This window comes from Pteropus alecto, unplaced genomic scaffold (genome assembly GCF_000325575.1).
Source record: "Pteropus alecto unplaced genomic scaffold, ASM32557v1 scaffold50, whole genome shotgun sequence".
NCBI classification, from domain to species: domain Eukaryota; kingdom Metazoa; phylum Chordata; class Mammalia; order Chiroptera; family Pteropodidae; genus Pteropus; species Pteropus alecto.
The window spans coordinates 6,127,077-6,145,238 of record NW_006431918.1 but is presented as its reverse complement, the minus strand read 5'-3'; the positions used below and the strand labels follow the sequence as shown (position 1 = coordinate 6,145,238).

At 42.0% G+C, this 18,162-nt stretch overlaps 1 pseudogene; it reads right to left on the bottom strand.

Moving 5' to 3' along the window:
• Positions 1-17,176: 17,176 nt before the first annotated feature.
• LOC112475132 lies at positions 17,177-17,295 on the bottom strand (annotated as a pseudogene).
• Between the last annotated feature and the right edge of the window lie 867 nt (positions 17,296-18,162).

The window sequence follows — 18,162 nt, the reverse complement described above, 5'->3', positions numbered from 1 at the left end:
CGGCATCAGGATTTTTCAAAACTCTCCAGATGATTCTAACATGTGGAGAAACACCACCTAAGCTCAAAGCTGAACCCTACAGAGATATCGAGGGCCCACCTGTTGTTTTCGAACATTTGCTTTAGTAACTACCCTTCATAGAAGCCCATTATGTGCTAGACAAGGTGCAAAGCCCTGAATACACATTAGCTCAGTGATTAACCCCAGCTTCATGATAAGGAAACAAAGGCGCAGAGAGGTTGAGGGATTTACCCGAGTTTGCACAGCAAAATTCAGTATTTAAATTCGGATCTTTCTGACTTCATTGGCTGTGCTCTAACTTCTAGCCCCACGGCCCGCTTTTGGAGGAATATCAAGGAGGGTTTGGGGAATGAGAGAGCCCTTTCATTCAACGGAGCCAGTTACTATGATTTAAACATGAATGAGGCAGAGACAGAAGAATGCAAAGGAGTGAGGAAAGAGGAGGGAGTTGCCCGAATTGAATTTGGGATCAAAATCAGTTTGACAATGAAGTCTTTCTTTACCCAGTTCAGAGGAGCCACAGTCATCTGCTACTATCTGAGGGCCCAGCCCCAGCGGGGGCGGCGGGGGGCGGGGCGGGATGCGGGGGAAGTGGGGGTGGCAGGCCCCGGCAGGGATCTGACTCAGCTTTGATGGCAGAGGCAGAGGCAGAGGCGCTCTCCTCCCCACAGCATCCACCAGACGCCTTGGGTTGGAGCCCCTGGGGTCTGCCCCGTGCAGCCTGCTGGAGACCTGGATGCAACTCCCTGACCCGGGACGGGGTGGAGAGGGGAAAGCCCAGCAGCTGGTGATAGGAGTTTAATTTTTCCCATTATCCATTTTCTTCTGTATTAGTTTTATGAAGGGAAAAAAATACTGAAAATGTTGACTGTGCGAGCACTTCCTCTACAATCTGTGGTTCTTAAATTCACAATCTCTTCAAAGGTTCTTACTGTAGACTGAGAATCTATTTTAAAAATCAAAACTATAGAGTCTAAGGCTATTTATTAGCACGTAGACCGTTTAGTCACCTCACTTACATTCAGTTCAGGCCTGTGCACATAGGAATGCTGATTTTCTTCTTTTCGAGCCCAGATTCTCCACTCCTATTACCACTTCCCAAATTGTGGCATTTCTCTCCATTTCCCATCACCAGAATTTAAAATAATAAAGGAACCATATGCTTGACGGGCATTCTCTAAAATGGTTGCAGTGGTCAAGTTCTCTCACACAACCATTTCCTTCTCGTGGCTTCTGTCCTTCCATCTTTTTAGCTGGAGCCTGAGAGTCCCACTTCCTGATTTTGCAAGGCAGAGATGCACCTGGTTCTCTCCCTAAGTTGGGCCTGGAACATTCTATGAGGGCACCTGCATGGAACGTCTCCCTTTCCTGCCAAGGAGTTGGCTGTCCTGTCACGTCATCATCTCCCCAGCTCTGAGGTTGTTACCCCAGACATCAGGGTCAGATGCGACTCCCCTCACTCACCACTGTGGAGCATTTGTACGTTTACGTTGGAGGCCCAGGATGTCCCAGGAGCTGACCTGCTACTTCTCGCTCAGTATATTGAGAGCCTAGAACCCCTTTTATGGAAAGCCTACCAAAGCCTTTCTGACTACATCACAGAGGGTCAAAGACTTGGTTAATAGCACCCCCAACATTTTTTGCTTCATTGTAATGATTCTTTCAAGTACCTCAATCACTTAGGTCATTGACAAAAGATCTTGAAAAGACGACGTCTGATCTCATCTCGCGAATTCTGACCTAGAAGGTCTGTGTGTGTGCGTATGTGTGTGCACACAGGCATGCACAATTGCACAGAAGAGTGAAGATGGTTGTATTAACACGAATAGAATAGGCAGCTATGGTTACGGGTCTGGCGAGGCTTTTCTGGAGATACCATTGTGTTGACCAGCAGACGTGTTTCTTAAGACAGCACTTTTTCCCCTTTCCAACAATGGAGTGTACTGTCTGGAGGGATGGTGAATTCCTGGAAGTTTTCAGTCTTGGCTGTGCAGGGTGGAGGGCTGGTTCTCTCTCATCTTTTACCACGACTCCGATTCCATGATCCTTCTGCTGGGAGGGCAGTTAAAGTACATACTAAACCTGGGCGTAGAAAGCCTGCATAAATATAGGAAGAAGTGCCTTTTCCTTTGGTTGTTTTTTCCCTAGACAGGCATGAAATTGAGAAATGCAATACCTTGGAGGAGATAAAATTGCTTTTATTACCGCAAGTGAGACGCTCCAGTCTGAAGGTGAGACAAACTTAGCTCTACTCAGGCCCATAGAACAACGTGACTTTGGCTTGTTTTTACTTCCTCGTGTGGAATTAGATAGGAACTTTGTTCCAGTTTGAGTGCTATGGAAATTGTAGAAAGGAGAAGGCATAAAGAAAGTGTCTGTGTGATGGAGGTATCACCACAGAAGATATTTGACCCTGCCAAGAAGCTCAATGGAGCAGGGTTATAGGGGAGAGACCCAGAGACCCCCTCACTGCACAGCCCCTGGGGCACCAGTCACATTTTCTGTGTAAACCTAATGGTACCTAAAACTTCAGTGAGTTCTACTGGGGTCTCCAGTCCCAGCAGGATTTCAAAATGTGATCCAAGGCAGTTTTTTTTTTTTTTCCAAATCGTATGCCACAGACCCCCTAGAAGTCTGCGAATATATTTTTAGGGACTCACATTTTATGACTTTGGAAGTTCTGGATCATCTGATGGCCGTTTAGAACAGAAATGTTATAGGTTTGTAGAGCCTGTGTCTGCTTTTGTGTTTATACTCAAAATGTTGCCAAGCCATCAGTTAAAATGATTTTTTTTAAATCAAAATAACATTCATACAGAAAAGTATACCTTTTCCCAAACCCATCGGGTTCCCTCTGTTCAACCTTCTCTCCCCTCTTTCTTTCTTGGGTCTGTGGTCACAGAGGCAATCATGTTGCATTCACGTCCTGGGCGAGCCCCACCGAGGTGGGGATGGAACTGTGCCTTGCAGAGAGTGTGGGACTTAGATAGGGAGGGAGAAGGGGCCAGAGTAAAGGCAGAAATGTGACCCCTTTCGGGTGTACTCCCAGTCGAGGCTGTCTCTAATCTCATGGGGACCAGCGTCAGATGCAAGTGGTTTAATACTTTACAAAGTCCTAGAGTTAATGGATTGTATGTAATTAGAAACCATGTCACTAACAGTCATGACTTTTACCTACCTTCACCTTAGCACAAGGTTAGGGATGAATTTTGCTACAAGATACACATGTTAAAAATGAAACTATTTTTGTAGTGGAATCTGGCTTTCCATTTCCCAACAAGGAAGACGAAGGTTATCTGTTTTGGATTCACTTAGCAGCTGAGTGATTGATAGCGGGCGACTGGCAAATATTCAGGAAAACCATGTTAGTTGACTTGGTGACCACCATAAATCTATATTTTGGTTTTCTCCATGTCACTACTATTGGCTTAGTTCCACACTGGCACATCTAGAGTTTGGAGAGAGGGTCTGGGGACTTCTCCAGAGTCACAAGCAGAGCCTCTACAGTCTCCCAAGCTAAAGGAAGTGAGTCGAGGCTGAGAATGTGTAATTGGTCCATTTATTTTGAGGAAGCCACCTTGTCCTTCCTTTCCTTCCCCAGCCTTTCTCTCACATAACTATGCATTTTCTTCTGGAACTGCAGTTTTTCATTCTGAGCCATTTCTTTTATCGTAAGCGCAAAAACATCCCATCAGGCTCGTTTGATGTGTCGAGTGTAATCGGCTAACTGGAAGTAGCATCCGTTGGAAAGCTTCCCCCTTCAGCAGAGTCACTTCCTTGTCCTTGATACCTTCTTTCCATATCCCCCTGAATGGGACCCAAGTTTTGCCACCCCAAAATGTGCCTTTTGGGGTATTATTGATTTTAGGCTGGTTATTAAAAAACAAAAGACTCAGAAAGAACATTTGACCCTCCCCTTTCCTACCTAAATGAACTCAGAGAGAAAAACTTGCTTCAGGAAGAGAACCTTAGCATATTAACCTTGGCACATATGAATTAATGTGGCAGACAGAGAGGATCCAAGCACAGATCTGTTCACTAGATTCCCCTCTGTGCCCCATTGTTTCTGACTGGTCCTGAAAGAACTTATTTACGAAATGTTGGCTCTTTCTCACCTACCTGTGAAATGCCTACCACCCTCTCCTTAGTCCAAAATAACACATATACCTCATGCTCTCACTCTCTTCAGAATTTTCATGCTTATGTGAGTTCCCTGTGCACACATTTAAAATTTGATTTTCTCCTGTTAATCTGCTGTATGTCATTTGAATTATTTGATCAGCCAGAATAACCAAAGGGGTAAGGCAAAGGTTTTCCTGGCCCTAACACCCCGAGTGCCCTTTGCCCAGTCCTCCCTCTCTGTACTCACTGCAGAGGCCATCAGTGTAAAATCCGTCCCTACAATGCAAGCCTCCATTTATTTTCATTCTTTTATCAAAGCCCAGGATACAGCATTGATGAAGATCTGATGCAGCTCTGCTACTAACTCGCTGGGTGACCTTGCCAAGCCAGGGTGTAGACACCTAAATCGTTAGCCATGACCTTGCCCTTACCCTCAGACCCCGTTACCTTTGTCAACAATAGACCATCCGAACCTATAGAAAAGTTTTATAAGAGTTTATTTGAACCAAAATTTTGAGGACGCGCCTGGAAGCAAGATCTCAGAGGGCCGAGAAAATGCTCCAGAGAGTGGCAGTTTTGTGATTCTTTTTGTGTATTTAAAATCAAAGGAGAAAACGTAAGGAAGGTTACGAGAACTCCATTGACGGTAGGTTACGGAGGCAGGAGAAAGCCACGTGGAAAATCTGAAGGATTGGATAAAAAGCAAAATGGAGAAACACATACTTCTTTTACATTAGTGGGTACAGGAGAGTTAACATTCAACATTTACAGCACAGAGATGGTATACGGGCAACAAGATAACAATGACGAGTTCTGTGGTATCATGCTCTGGTGCCTGCGGTTGTGCCTTCAAGGGTCTGGAAAAGAAAATTACTTTGACATTTCAAAGGTATGTTATCCTAGATGCACAAAGATAATAGGTCTCGTTCAAGATAAAGATTGACCTTTTATAAAGCAAGCTACAGGCCTGGGATGTGACTACCCACCATGATCTGCTTAGTTAGGAATTTTTATGTTCAGACCATCCTGTGTGGTTATTTTCGGTCACTGAGTTTGTAAGGTCTGTCATGCAGCACCCCTGAGCTTGTCAGGTTTAGTATATAGACGCTTTTTCATTCACACCTTCCTGCCTTGGTCCCGGGATCCTAGCCTGGTAAAGCCTCAATGTCCACCTCTCCACTAGGCTGGACTGACTCTTGCAAGTGGGATGTGGTGTCAGGTCAGACAGGCATAATTAGGAGGTTGTTCTGGTGTTAACGAGCTGTGTTGACCTGAAGGAAGTTACTTTATTCCTCTAAACCTCAGTTTCCTCGTATATAAAATAGGGATAATAATAATACTAGTTCATATGTGTAGGACTATTGCAGATTAAATGAGAAATGTATGTAAAACAACACACAGTTAGCTGTTGGTGATGATGATAGTGATGGTGATGATGATGGTTACAATGATGATGACTTCCAATCCCACCCCAGCGGGATATTTTGAAAACTTCGGAAAGCCCTGGCTTGACTCTAGACTGCATCCTCTTCCTCTTTCCTCTCTTGGGAACTTTCATGGGTACATATTCCACGATCAGAGCCTGGCATTCTAGCTACGCGCTTTGTCACAGAGAGCAATAAACCATTTCTCCTGCTTGTTCACAGAATTCAACACCTTGACTTTTCTTTCCTTTTCTTTTGCATTAAAAATTTTTTAAATTATAGTTGACATACAATATTATATTAGTTACAAGTGTACAGCGTAGTGGTTAGACATTTATATAACTTACGAGTGGTCATCCCAATAAGTCTAGTACCCATCTGATACCATACAGTTATTACAATAATTTGACTACATTTTCAATGCTGTACTTTATATCCTCGTGACCATTTTGCAACTGACAATTGGTTCTTTTTAATCCCTTCACCTTTTTCATCCAGCCCTCCAACCCTCCTCCTATCTGGTAACTATCAATTTTGTTCTCTATATGCATGAGTTTGCATCTGTTTTGTTTGTTCGTTTATTTTGTTTTTCAGATTCCACATGTAAGTAAAATTATTTGGTATTTGTCTTTCTCTGTCTGACTTATTTCAGATTCTTAAAAGATCTCTTGTGAGATTCTTCCATGCTGTGTGTAGCAGTAGCTGTTTTTTACTGCTGTGTGTTTTTCTATCATATGAATATTCCGTAATTTATCTATTTCACTGTTGATGGACACTTGAGTTGTTTCCACTTGGGGGCTATTTTGACTTAAGCTGCTATGGAAATTCTTGTACATGTCTTTTGTGGGCAAGCTCATTTCTCTTGACTATATAGCTAGCAGTAGGATTGTTGGGTTTTAAGGAAAGCGTAGATTAGCTATAGTAGAGGTTGCCGAATAGTTTTTTCAAAATGATTGTACTAACTTACATTCCCACCAGTGAAGTATGAGTGTATGAGTTTCTCAATATCCTTGTCAACACTTTGTTATGTTGGCCTTTTAATTTTGGTCATTCTAGTGGGTGTATAACAGTATTTCATTGTGATTTTAATTGGCATCTCCTGATGCAGTACCGATGTTAAGTAACTTTTATATGCTTATTGACCATTTGGATATACTCTTTTGTAAAGTGCCTGTTTAAGTCTTTTGCTGATTTAAAAAACTCAATTATCCTTTTCTTTTTGTAGGAGTGCTCTACATATCTGGACACTAATGCCATGTCAGATATATTTATTGTGAACACCTATCAGTCTGTGATTTGCCTCTTCGCTCTCTTAATTTTATCTTTTGTTGAAGAAATTTTCTTAATAATGTAGTCCAATTGAACAACCTGCTTTTTAATGATTAATGTGCCCTACTTGAGAAATCTTTGATTACTCCTAAGGTAATGAAAATATTCTGTTTTTCTTTTAGAAACTTCATTGTTTTATCTTTCACGTTAAGATCTAAAATCTATTTTCAATTAATTTTTGTGTGTATTGTGAAGTAGGGGTCAAAGTTCACTTTCCCATATACAACTGATTCAGGACTAGTTATTGAAAAACCTGTTCTTTCACTGAATTGCAGGACTGCCTTTGTCATAAAGTAATTATATATATATATATATAGATTCTCAATTCTGGTCCATGGATCTGTTTGAATAACTTTGTGTCAATACCATATTGCCTTAATTACTGTAGCTTTATAGTAAATCTTGATATCTGCTAGTATAAATCTTCCAATGTTATCCTTCAAGATTATCCTGGCTATTCTAGATTTTTTTCCCATTGCCATATAAATTTTAGACTGCCAATTCATTCATTCATTCATTCATTCTCTCTCTCTCTCTCTCTCTCCCCCCTCTCTCTCTCTCTCTGTCACACACACACACACACACACACACACATCCTTCTGGCATTTGATTGGGATTGCATTAAATTCATAGCTTATTTGGGGATAGAATTGACATACTGATAATATCGAGACTTGACATACACCTCCACTGTTTAGGTCTTTAGTTTCTTTCAGCAATGCTTTGTCATTTTCAATGTTGGAAACATTTTTTAAATATATCTTTTGACATAATTCTTTCCTTTTCATTTGAGGGAAGGAGTAGCACTATAAAAACTATTGAAAATCAAATTCTATTGATAATAGCCTTCGAAGAAGTCTAGAGGCTCCATGGCAGCGTTGGTCTGGCTACCGTAAACCTGCTCAATGCCTGTCATGCCCCAAATTCCCATAGACTCATTCTGGCCTCCCTGCATCTCTCCATCCAAACTGTTCTACTCTGACTGTTTGTGTCGCTCTCTCACTCCTCAAGACTGATTTCATTTTGTTACTTACCTACGGTAGTCTGTCAGACTAGCTGTTTGTTTGCAAGCTAGCTTAAGTACAAAGATACTCTACCAGAAGGATATAGGGGGCCTACACTTGAACCTTGGAGAGGCTACTGACACTGTAATGCCCCTGCCCCATACCTCTGCAGATGTGCTCAGTCTAAAGATACTCTCTGCCCATTCCAAACTATTCTGAGTCATTCTCCTTAAGTTTTGTTGTATCTAGTTGTTGTATTCCTCAAACTAAATATATCTGATGTGGTTTGGAACAGTCTAATCCCTGCAGCATCTTCTCATCCAGAAGGGATACCCAGGGCCCACAGGTAGTAATTGCCCCCTACCTGCTCTTCGCTGGACTGAGACGCCCTGGGTTCACATCCTTCCCTAACATTGATCCGTGGTGGGTTCGTGCGTGAGGTTTCGTTATGCAAACCTCCCCCAAGAATCTTATCATCGACTTCATTTCAGGTACTTCAGTCAGGTTGCGATGTCCTCCATGTGTGAATTGCGTGGGCGAGCAGAATGGATGTTGACATGGCTGTTGAAGGAAATGGTTATAGAAGCAGGGGTGGGACAAGGTCTCTCTGAGCCAAGAACAGTCTTTATGACCAGGCCCTTGAGCAGAAGTTGTGTTGAAAGCCCAGTTGGTGGTCAAAATCCCTAGTTACAGCTGAGCTCCAGAAAATAGAAACCAGCAAACAACAGAGCAGCCCCCTGAGCCGCTGGCCTCAAAGGCAGCCTGTTCAGAGTTAAAACAAGAAAGAATCAATCTGAATGCTCTGAAGAACAAGCTCAGTGAAGCTTTTTATTAATTGAAGTTTGGATGAAAATGCTAGTATCACTCTGGGACTCTCCCAAAATTAATTAATTGCTTGGCTGAAATGAATAAATAGGAAGCTTAAGAAAGGGGATTGCACTTCTCTGTCTACCATGGGTTGTAGGGTCCATGTGAGGGAAACTCAAAGGAAATTCTGGGGCCAGGATAGTGGGGTCAGTAAGGCTGAGCCAGAGACAGTGGCCCACACTTGGGCTGGCTTCCGTTGTACAGCCCCCTTTGCTAAAGAAGGGATGCCTTTGTTTAACTGCCACTTGCTCTCTCAGACCTTGCCAGGAATCACCTCCTTCAGGAAGCCTTCCTTGACCACCTCTCACAATCCATCTCTGTGTTCCTGCACATCCTGTTCCACCACTATCACAGCACAGAACGCTCCGTGCCATGGTTGGTGGTCCTGTTGTCAATCTTCGCCACTTTACCGTAAGCATCTCTAGGAAGAGGCATGCTTTAGTTGTCCTTATACCCTGGCATCTATCACATGGCCTGGTATGCTCGATATGTTTAAACTCAATTTCCACTAGAAACCTATTGAAATGTTTTCATGGTTTATTTGGGTACTACTGTAATTGGTTGTAAGAAAAGTCTCTAAAGGTACAAATTGGTTGAGGAAGTGAGTTCCCGTGTGTACTTTTATTTTTTATTATTGTTTGAGAAGCCACAAACTCTCATTTAAGTAAATTGTAAAATCCACATGACTATGCAATAAAAATACAGCATTTTATATGTCCAGTATATAATAACATAGTCAAAAGTTCACTGTGTGTATTTCGTGCCACTTAACACACTGTCCATTACCAACGTGATGTGTATCTGAGTACACGGGAACCACACACGCTATTTGTAAAGCTAACCAGGACTCCTGGCCCTCTTCCTGACTGTCTCCATCACCCGGGCACGAGTGGTTTGCACTCAGTTAAACTGGAGCTATGTATTCTCTAAAGATTTCTCCTTTGGGGATTTCTTTTCCTGTCTCCACTCTCAGAGACCAGGTACTATAAAAATAGAACAGCCAGGAGGAATTATTGAATTTGCTGTTAAACACGGAGTCCTTGAAGACTTTCTTGCATGTAACTCCTTCTCAGAAGACCTGCAAGATGAAGTGCCCTAGCAGAGCTGAGCAGTCTTAGGCTCCATGAGCCCAGGGACTAGGCAGGCTCACCCACCCATGCAACAGATGCCACTCTGATCACCACTTTTCTTTCTCGATCACTTGAATCCACTGAGGAAGGAAAATAAGTATGGCTGAGAAGAGGTCCCATTTTAAGCATATTGGCAGCTAAGACCTTATCCTCATCAGATAGTGTTTGGCTAGGATGAATTAATGACCTGGGAGGGGGCTGTCCAGGGAGGGGCAGGGTGACAAGTAGATACTACAAATAGATGGAAAGTGCCAAAAATGCACTGTGTCTGCATATGATTTTGTTCAGGGGCTTGACTGCTCGAAATTGCCGTGGAAGCTTTAAGTGTATGTCCCAGGCTGACAGTCTCTCACCAGAGGTCAGGAGCAGATGGGCTTGATTTCCTGAGAGTTTCTCTTTGCAGAGATTGGAACAAGTAGGAAGCAGTCAGTAACAGAAACAAACAAACGAACAAATGAATGAAATAAGCCAGGGCAAACAGTAGTAGAATTGCTAGGTAAAATATAGGATGCCCAGTTATATTTGACTTTCAGATAAACAGTAAATAATTTTTTAGCATAAGTATGTCCCGAATGTTGCCCAAGATGTACTTACATTAAAAAATTGCCTATTGTTATGTAAATATACTTAGCACTACTGAACTATTGTTACACTGCATTCAAAATGCTTAGGATAATAAAGAAAATATTTGTTGTTCTTTGAGAGTCTAATTAATGGGGTGTCTTGTATTTGTTCTATTTGCTAAACCTAGCAACTCTGAAACAAAGGCAAAGAACGTCCCTTCCCATTCCCACTTCGCTCTAAGCCAGGGTAGTCAATGTAATCATAAAGATTCTTTTGGGCTTGACAATTCAGTTCCTGAGGTGGGCTGCCCTGATGTGGGGTCAGGCACAGACAGGCGGAGTGCAGGGTGGGGTTCCAGACCCAGAGCCACACTCCTTCCTGAGAGCCCAAATGGTGGGGGCGGCCGACCTAGATGCCGCACAGTAATCCCGGGGGTCGCGGGCCCACTGCGGATGCCCTCCGGGGAGAAGAGACCGAATCCCAGGAATCGAAAGATCCTGCAGGACAGGCCCTAACAGAAGTCAGAAATCAATGGCCCGAATATGCCTGTCATCGCTTCATCTCACACTGACGGTCACACCCACGTCTTTCTGCTGCAAAACCACGCACAGGCGCCCTCGCACTGTAAGCAAACCTAATACCGCATATGAAAATCTGGACTTGCCAAACCTACAGTCATGAGTGATTATTTGATCCTTTGACAACATTATCGACCGCAGGCTTTCTTTCATTAGAAAAACTCTCCTCAGGGTTTTAAAATAGGATACCATTTGGAAAAGAAAAGAAAAGAAGAAAATTGGCACACTGCCCTAATGAAGGCCAGGGGTGGCCAAAGCAAGTTATCCCTGCAGAGGGACGGGCCCCTGACAGACATTCGCAGGTGGCCAGGATGTCCCCGAGCATGAGGAGGTTTGGCAGTATGTGAAGAGTAGCTCCACAGCTACAAGACACTTTGCCAGGAGGTTCACGGAGCCAGCCTTGTTATACATAGGCACGCTGTGTGAGGCCAGGCTGCTGGTGGCTTCCATCTGCGAGGTCTCCCCTCACCTTGGCTGTAGCTGGGCAGAAGTTGGAGAGATGGAGAGGACATGGCAGAGCGTGGCGATGGACAGGAGAGCTCACTGCAGTGGATGCGGTGGTGGAGAAAAAAGGAGTAACTTGCTCTGGCCAAAGTGGTACGTGGGACAGATGGAAGGGAGCTGCCAATAGGACTGTGGCGACCTGCTTTAAGAAACTGCCACGCAGCCAGCGCTTGGTGACAGTCTGCCCCGACACAGGGTGCCAAATTATGAACACTGGCAGTTCATAAATGATGAAAACAGTAAGAATGTTATTATAATAATTGTAAAATATTTTTGAATAATATAAAACGAAAATTTTAAAGTAGTAAAATAAGAAGAAGAAGAAGAGGAGGAGGAGGAGGAAGAAAAAGAATAGAAAAAATCCCATCCTCCATGTGTCAAGGATTAAATTGTGCTCCTCCCAAAATAGATCTCTTGAAGTCCGAACCCCAATACCTCAGAATGTGACCTTACTTGGAAATAGGGTCCTAGTAAATGTAATTAAGTTAAGGTGAAGTTGTACTGGAGTAGGGCCGGCCCCTAATCCGATATGACTGGTGTCCTAAGAAGATAGACATGTGACAACGGAGACTCACAGGGAGAACACCATGTGATGGAAAAGGTAGAGACTGGAGTGACACAGCAGAAGCCAAGGAACACTGAAGATTGCCAGAAAACCACCGGAAGCTGGGAGACAGGCCTGGAACACATCCTTCTCTCGCTGCCTCAGAAGGAACATCAACCCTGCCAAGACCTTCACTTCAGACTTCTAGTCTCCAGAGCTGAGACAATAAATTGCTGTTGTTTTAAGTCACCCAGTTTGTGACACTTAGTTACAGCAACCCTAGGAAACTAGTACATGCCAAAAAAATAATAACCACCGTTGAATTATTACTGTGTTGCAGGCACCGTGTTAAGCAGTTTACCCAAATTATATCATTTATTTTTCACCACAGCCCTGTAGAAAAGAACTACTATTATTCCACATCACTGCGGAGTAAAAGGAAGCTTAGAGAGGCCTGAGGTCAAACTACTTTAGGTAAAAACTCAGACAACAAAGGGAGATTTGGGGTGAGAAACTTTCAAATCACACTCCAGAAGCAACAACTTACTTCCAGTTCAGCCCTAGTCGGGACTCAAAGGGAAAGAAGTTTAAACTAGGAAGTTATTGCGTGAGTCAGGATAGGCTAGGTTATGCTACAGTAACAAATGAACCCTGAAATTCTGTCCCTGGACATCTCTACCAGGCTCGTTTACTGGGAAGAACACTTGGAGTGGCAAATCTAGGAAGGACAAAGAGAGCAGCAGCGATCACTTCAATTTGGGGAGAATAAAAATTCATGACTTTTTAAATAATGATGTTGCTAGAGGGAAAACAATTAGACTTCACAATCAAAGAGAAAGTTTCTTGATGGTAGCTGACTGGTGAGCTATTAGTGGCTAAACTATGGTTAAGTTTCTCACAGATTAAATGTGTCAGGATTCAATAGGCTGCCCATTTAAAACTTTTATGTTTTTTATTTATGAAATAACCAAAACCTTTTATTCCCTGTAAGTAAACATTATATCTTGATAAAATCTTTATCCAACACATAGTAGATGCCCATTTAATGTTTGTTAAACAACTCAATGAAATGAATGTTAGATATTCATACTACGAAATAAGACACAGGTAGAGAAATCACAGAAGAAAAAGGCCAAAAAAAAAAAAGACCAACAAAAAACCATGCCCTACTTTGCTTTTCTGCTCTGAAGTTTGTGTTTTTATGGGCCAATTAAATCAAAAGAAAAAAAATGGACAAGTTGGCCAGTAAGGACATTAAAAACAACAATAATCGCCTACTGGCACCATCAATAAAATGACTCAAAACATTAGGCTGGATATGGAATTAGAACAATCTTTGAATACATTTAGCTTTTTAAAAATCTCAGTGCATTGACCTTATTTTTCTCATTTGTTAAAGAGAAACACACTAACCGGCACTGAGCTACCCCCCTGCCTTCCCTTCCAGAAATCTTTCAGACAGAATCCAGGGGCGACAAGGCCTGGAGTCAGCTGTACCAACAGGACCGGGGAGAGTTGCTGCCCATTTTTGGAGGGGGGTGGTGCACCCAGGGAAAGCACCACTCCTGGTTCCTAGCTGTCTGCCACTGAGCAGGGCAAGGTGGGGCTGTGGAATTATCTCTCTCATGGGACAGCACTCAGAGCCCTGGCTCCTGGACTCCTGCCCGTGTCTCCCCAAGCGAATAGTTCTCACAGAGATTAGCCCAAGTCCCAGTCTCCCTTCCTCTCAGCCCCAAGTGTGCATTTCCTTTCCTTCTCTCTGTACCCACTCGAAAAAGCTGCCAGCCTTGCCGCTGCCTGATTGTCCCCAGGCCTGGCTGGCCCTGTGGCTCTCTGTGGAGCTTCCTGGCAGCCAAGAGGTGTGGAAAACAGAAGCACAGAGCCCAAAGTTAGATTCTGGGGGCCGGGCCATGTCACTGAGACCTTGGCCCTTCTCTCTCAGTTTGCCCCCCACTTTCCCATTTCGGCCATTACTGAACTCTCTGCCCCTGCTTCTGCTTCCAGACTCCTGTAAAGTGGAGGGAAGGGTGTGCTTCTTCAGTGACTTTGACCCTCAAAGGCACCCAGGCTCCAGGAAGGAGCCGTCTTCGCTCTCTGGGACTGGGAGATGTGGCCTTCGTGTGGATTATAAGAAAAGTGCAAAAATCAGTTCAACGGACATTCATAAGAATTTTCAGTTATATTTGCCCACAGGGGATGACATTTGAAGGGCCCGAAAAGGCAGCAAGGACTTTTTAATTAATTAGATGACATGGCTCTTTGGGCAGCCAGAAAGACAGGTAGATGTAACAATTAATACATTTTTGCTGAAATGGGACCCAGTGCTGCGGTTTGCTCCTTTTCACCAGCTCTCGTTTGGATATGCATGTGTGTTTTTCCAAGTTTAAACTTTCAGGGTTATGTAACTGTTCCCCTTGGCTTATAACCAAACTTCCAGATTATCGGGAGGTACCCTGCACAAGTGGGATGGTGGCATGGGGTATCCACGTGACCCTGGGCTTACTGGCCGGGCTGCCTTCTAAGGAAAGGCTTTGCTTGCAGATCAGGGAAGAGAGTTCCTTGCAGGTAGGTCCTAGTGCCCATTTTTGAGACTTTCTGGCCAATCCTCTGAGCATCTCCAGTTCTCAAACCTGTAATCGTTAAAAGTAGGAATTCAGTCACACTTTGCCCCTTGAAAAGACCACCGAACGCAATGTAATGTCTGTAGGAGCAGAAGCCACTTGAGAGAAAGTCAGCATTTCCAGTTCTTCAAGTTCTTATTTCAGCGGTGTGCTCAGTCCTGGATCAGAACAGTGTGGTTCTTGAAAGCAGTGTCTTGTGGAGTCCAGATTCTAAATGTTTCCTCTCTTCTCTTGCTTGCCTCCTTCTGCTGAGTTACCATCTCCTAGCTGCCGATTAAAATGAAAATTATGATATTTCTGTAGGATTTGCCAACATGGTAGAAGAGAGATTATAGGCAGGAGTGAATATTTCAAACCTCTTTTGGTAGAACACTCTGTATATCACTTAGAACTTTACATTTGCCTTAAAGTCCAAACCAGCCAGTCCCCTGCTGGCCCCTGTGGGCCTCCAGAGTTTACAGAGAGGATTAATGGCTCCCAACTCTTACATTCCTAGTGAAAGACCTACAGAAATGCAAAGCACCCAGCCATCAGCTGAACAACTCCAAATGCAGAAAAACAAGCTGAGACCATGGGGACCCCCAGGCATCAGACTTCCTGCCCCGGAGGGTGTGAGAGGCGGAGGCACAGCCCCGTGGGCTCCTGGGAGAAGGCAAACATCTTAGTTGAAGGAAAGCATCTTAACCTTTTGCAACGTGCATGGAGCCAAGAAGGGCTTCCAGTCGTGGTGGTGGTGGTGGTGGTGGAGGTGGTGATGGTGTTCTCTTTGACTGTTCCTCCACTCAGTGTAAATTTAGCAAAGACTTTAAACCCCAAGTAGCCCCACCCCCACCCTTTACTTCTCAGTCCGATTTGCAGTTTTAATGGGAGTTTAGTTGGACAAATGGGAAACATGACAAACAGCACAGGAATGTGAAAGTGTTGCCTGTGACTAAAACGGACCAGATCGTTCAGATTATTGTCTCTTCACCTTTTATTTTTCAAAAAAGAACAACAGTATCGTTTCTTATCATAAAACAATGTATTACTCATTGAAAAAAATTCAAACATTAAGAAAAGTATTAGAAAGTTGAACTCTACCAACCTGAGATAATGACTTAAAATTTGGTGAACATTTTTCCAAGTGTGTGTGTGTGTGTGTGTGCACGCGTGCACGCGTGCACGCGTGTGTACTAGAAATAAATTTACAGCCAGGGGATAATATTATACTTGTTTTTATGTAACTGCCTTTTTTTCACTCATCAATATACAACACTAAATATAGCCATTTCTCATAACTACTTTGCATTTTATTGTATGTATTATAATTTATTCGATTTGATATACATTTAGCTTTTTAAAATATTTTATTGTTATAAACTATACTGCAATAGGCAGCTTTTGTTTCTTTGAATGATTATTTACTTAAAAGTAAATTTATAGTAAATTGCTGCATCGAAGGGAAAATTTATTTTAAATTTTGATTCAGATTATAATTTTGCCCTGAAGTTTATAAGTAGAGTACAATAGTGGCCATTTCCTCATATACTTGACAACACCAGGCTCTGAGATGCTTTTTAAACATGGCCAATCTGAAGAACATATATATATATGTGTGTGTGTGTGTGTATATATATATATATATATATGTATATGTATATGTATATGTATACACACACACACATATATATATACACACATATATATGTATATATACACACATACACACACATACACATACATATATATGTTTTAATTTGTATTCCTTTGATTACCTGTGATAGTAAACACATTTTTTATGTATTTACTGCCTTTTTTATTTTCAATGAATTAGCTTCCTGTGTCCTTTGTCCATTTTTCTAAAAGGGTGTTACTATTTCTTTTTTTTAATTGTAAAAGTTCTTTATGTGTTAGAAATATAAGCCCTGTGTTGTCGTATATTTTTAGAATATATTATTTGACTTTCTGTTTTGCTAGTATAGAAGCTGTTTATTTTTAATGAAGTAAAATTTGTTAGTATTTTGAGGAACTGTGATTTAAAATGTTTTAACCATGACATATTATTATTATAGTATATTTATGTGTGTTTTTTTTAAAAGGAAATCTTTGTTCTACCAGAATCTTTTTTGGGGGTTAGGCAAATGATAGGGATTTAGCTACTTGACATCTAAATAATTTGCCAGTTGCCTTAATATCATTAATATCTTTTCTCCTTTTGATTTGAAATGCCTCTGTAAACACATATTGTATTTTCCTTTATTACACAGGCCTGTTTTTAGACTCTATTTTCATTTGTTGATTTGATTGGCTACTTCTGTGCCAGTAACCATACTCTTTTAATAGATGCATATGTAAATATGTGTGTGTGTGTGTGTGTGTGTGTGTGTTTTGTTTTTTTTTAGGTGAGGCAACCCTTGGTTGACCTCGCAGATTACAAGGACCTTGACACCTTACAATCCCTTATTTATTTATTTTTAAATTATTTTTTACACCTACAGCACCTGGTCTTCCTAGGTGGTCTCCCATCCAAGTATTAACCAGTCCCGACCCTGCTTAGCTTCCGAGATCATACAGGATCAGGCTTGTTCAGGGTAGCATGGCCATAGACAATAGATGTATATTTTGATATTAGATAAGTACCTGCTCATTATCCATCTCCCTCCACTCCCAAATCCCTGCCTATTCTTCTATGTTCTAATTTGACTTAATTTTAAAATACTTTTTCTTGTCAATTTGATTGAAACATGTAGAAAAGCACACAAATCAAAGTATATGATTTGATTAATTTTCAAAAATGAAAACACTCATGTTCTTACTTCCCAGATCAGGAAACAGAGCATCCCCAGAACCCCCAAAACTCCCTTCATGACTCCTGGTCACTTGCCCCTCACTAATGGTAACCACTGTACTGATGTCAATCACCACATTCATTTTGCCTTTAAGTTTTTAAAATTGTGATAAAATATGCATAATATAAAATTTGTCATGTCAACCATTTTTAAGTGTACAGTTTAGCAGTGTTAAGTACATTCACATTATTGTGCAACCAATCTCCAGAACTCTTCTCATGTTGTAAAATTAAAACTCTATGCCCATTAAACAAAAACTCCATTTTCCCCTTCTCCTTCCCCTGGCAACCACCATTCTACCTTCCTATGAATTTGACTACTCTATGTAGAATCATACTGTATTTGTCTTTTCGTGACTGACTTATTTCACTTAATGTTATGTCCTCAAAGTTTATCCATGGTGTAGTGTGTGTCAGAATTTCCTTCATTTATATGGTTGAATAACATTCCATTTTACGTGTACACCATACTTTGTTTATCCGCATCTGTCGATAGACGCTTGAGTTGCGTCCACCTTTGGCTATTGTAAATAACGCTGCTGTGAGCATGGGTGTGCAAATATCTCTTCAACACCCTGCTTTCAATTCTTTTGGGCATATACCTGGCAGTAGGATTGCCACATTATA